This window comes from Echinops telfairi, unplaced genomic scaffold (assembly GCF_000313985.2).
Source record: "Echinops telfairi isolate 266 unplaced genomic scaffold, ASM31398v2 ScPeMD7_70;HRSCAF=299, whole genome shotgun sequence".
In the NCBI taxonomy this organism is placed as follows: Eukaryota; Metazoa; Chordata; class Mammalia; order Afrosoricida; family Tenrecidae; genus Echinops; species Echinops telfairi.
Genome location: NW_022103968.1, coordinates 31,203,178 through 31,206,238, shown reverse-complemented (window position 1 = coordinate 31,206,238; position 3,061 = coordinate 31,203,178). Strand labels below are relative to the sequence as shown.

At 45.1% G+C, this 3,061-nt stretch overlaps 1 protein-coding gene across 1 annotated transcript in view; it reads left to right on the top strand.

The window, feature by feature from the left end:
• The window catches only part of PI4K2A (phosphatidylinositol 4-kinase type 2 alpha), a 41,689-nt gene that overhangs the window by 6,416 nt on the left and 32,212 nt on the right, over nucleotides 1–3,061 (top strand). The gene's annotated exons all lie outside the window — the stretch shown is intronic.

Below are 3,061 nucleotides of genomic sequence, written 5' to 3'. Positions count from 1 at the left end.
TTGAGAAATGATGTACAAATGCGCTTTACACAATTGATGTGTGTATGGATTGGGATAACAGTTGTATGAGCCCCTAATAAAATGTTAAAAAAGAATTTTAAAAAAATTTAAAAAAAATTAAAAAAAAGCTTAAGAAAATATCCCAGCCCGGTACCGATCATTTCCATAAGTCTGATATTAGTCCATATGTCTGATACCAATCAGTAAAGTCCTCTTCAGACTCATGAAACACATGCAACGATGCTGAGTGCAGGAAGATCACAGGCTAGTGGGTGGGAAGTCTTGTGGATCCAGTGGCATTGTAGGCATCTCAATGCTGGCAGGGGGTCTCCACATGGCTCCTCCAACTTAGGGCACTAGTGTAGTTCCATGTGTCCTGACAGCTACAGTGTGTCCCAGAGAGTCAGGGTGTATCCCACCTCAAGCGAGCTATTTATCTCCTTAGCGCCTCCAGATGAGGTCATCAAGCTGTGACCTGATTGACAGGCTAAACTCCACCCCTTCACTGTTAATACTCTCAAATTGACAACAGATTATGTATCTCTCTCTCTCTCTCCTATACCCACTTAGAGAGATGTGTGTCCTCAGGTGAAAGACAGGGATTCTGTCTTCCTTCCTTCTCTCTGAACCCAGATACAAAGATTCTCCAATCTCACAGCTGGCTGTGGTACTTAATAAATGAGTGAATGATTACATAAGTTCTGGTTTTTTAAAAACGATTCTGTTGTATGCAGAGCAAATTAGACTCTGATGTGATATGTTCCATATGTAGCATGTAGTGGGGCACTGATGGCATTCCTTGAGGTGTGCGACCATTCTCAGCCTCCTTTTGTGAGTTGTTCCTCCCTTATCCACACAAACTACTCAATGTCCCCCAAGGTTCCTATCTAATGTTTTACGTTGTCTTCAATTTGATCTCATTTAGATCTTTAAAGAGCAGAATGCTCAAAGCAAATCTTTTATTTTCCTCACTAGTTAAGCTAAATATTTGTTTGGTTTAAAGAAGACTTCAGGGCATATTTTTGAGGTAGGTTTCAAAATTACCTCTGGACAGTCATTTCAGGGTTTCATCCACTCTTCATGGCCCCATAAAGTCTAGAACCCACAAGAATTTGAAATTTGATTCTGCATTTTCCTGTTTTGATCAGGATTTTCCTACGGAATCTTTGACAAAAATGTTCATCTGGGCAAAGGTGGCAGTTATACACGGAGGAAATTAGCTACAAGTTCCATCAAAAGCCCCAAACCACATTCACTGCCATCCGGTCGATTCTGACTCATAGTGACCCTATAGGAAAGTAGAACTGCCCCTGTGGGGTTCTGAGACTAACTCCTTATCGGAGTAGAAAGCCTCATCTGTCCACCACTGATGATACTTTCAAACTACCAACCTTGCAACGGCTAGCAGCCCCGCAAGTAGCCGCAGTTCCTTACACATTCCATCCCCCTCCTCTCATTCCTGACTCCTTTCTCCGTGGTGTCTGGTAAAGAGAGATCAATTGTGCCTTGGATGGTTGCTTGCAAGCTTTTCAGACCCCAGGTACTACTCACCGCCGCCCTAGTAAGTAGAAGCACTGAACACGTTAGGCTAATTAACCGGGGTATCCCACGAAACATGGATCCTAAATGTCCAAACTAAGGAAATAAAATCCATGAGTTCATGTATACCTGAGCAATCTCAGTAGTTAGTCTTCCTTTGGCCATTGTCAATAAACCCCTACAACTTTTGCCAGTTCGACTTTTTACAGGTGTACTACTTGACAAAATTACAAAAATCAGCTGTGCAGCCCTCCACTTAATTCAATTTCCCCCAAACCCTTTCCCTCCGACCCTTAACCAGAAAACCAAGCCCACTGTCACTGAATTATTCCAACTCCTATTGACCCTACAGGACAAAGAAAAGTTCCCTAGACTTTTTGAGACTGTAAATATTTATGAGAGCAGACAGCCTCATCTTTCTCCCATGAACATACTGCTGGGTTTTGAACTGCTGCTGTTGCGCTCCAATGCTGATTCTACAGAACCAGTGGGGCTCTTTCTCCTGCCCCTGGTGACCACCAATAAATAATATTCATGATTTATCCATGGCCCTTTTCTTGCCTTTCTATATGGGTGAGGCCAGACAGTGTTTGTCCTTTTGTGATTGACCTCACCAAGCATAATGTCTTCAAGCTCCATTCCAACAGTAGCGTGTACTGAGATTTCATTAATATTCCATTGTATGTATGTACCACCTTTTGTTTATCCATTCATCTGTTGATTGTTTCCACCTTTTGGCTAAACGGTGCACAGTGCTGCAATTAACATGGGTGTACAATTCTCTTTTTGAGCCCCTGCTTCCGAGTCTTTGGGGGCATATAGGAGAATTGCTGGGTCTAAGGAGCTCTGGCGGTGGTGAAGCTGTAAGCTATTCATTGGGCTGCTGCCAGGTTGATGGTTCAAACCCAGTCTTTCCTTGGGAAAAACCTGAATCTATCTGTTCCCCGAAGCAAGGGTTTACAGTCACAGAAGTCTTATATAGGGTCACTAAGAGTCAGAATAGACTTGATGGAAGTCGGTTAGTTTGTGTGGGTGTTTTGGTGTGTTCACGAGTCTTAGTTTATTTTTTGAGGACCCGCCACACTTTTCCACAGCGCCGGTAGGTTCCAATTTCTCCACCTCCTCGCCAACCGCTGTCATTTTAATTTTATTTTTCGTACCTTCACTATCCTAGTGGAAGCGTAAGGGTATCTGTCTCATGGTGGTTTCTATTTCCATCCTCTCTGGAGGCTAAGGACGCTGAACACCCTCTCACGAGTTTGGTGGCCATTTGGGTGTTCTCTTCGGTGAAATGCAGGTAACCGTTTCGAAAGCGCCCCAAGCGGGCGAGCCAATTGGAAGCGAAGGGCGGGGCCGGGATGGTCGCGGGCAGAGGGCGTGCCTGGCCGGGTTGGGTCGCTCCAGAGCATGCGCAGTCCTCCCAGAAGGTGACGGGAGGAATTGCGGAGGCAGCCGCGGAGCAGGGGCCGGTTCCAATTGGCTAGTGTCGGGGCGCGAGGGACCGTGCCTGCTCGTCGCCAAG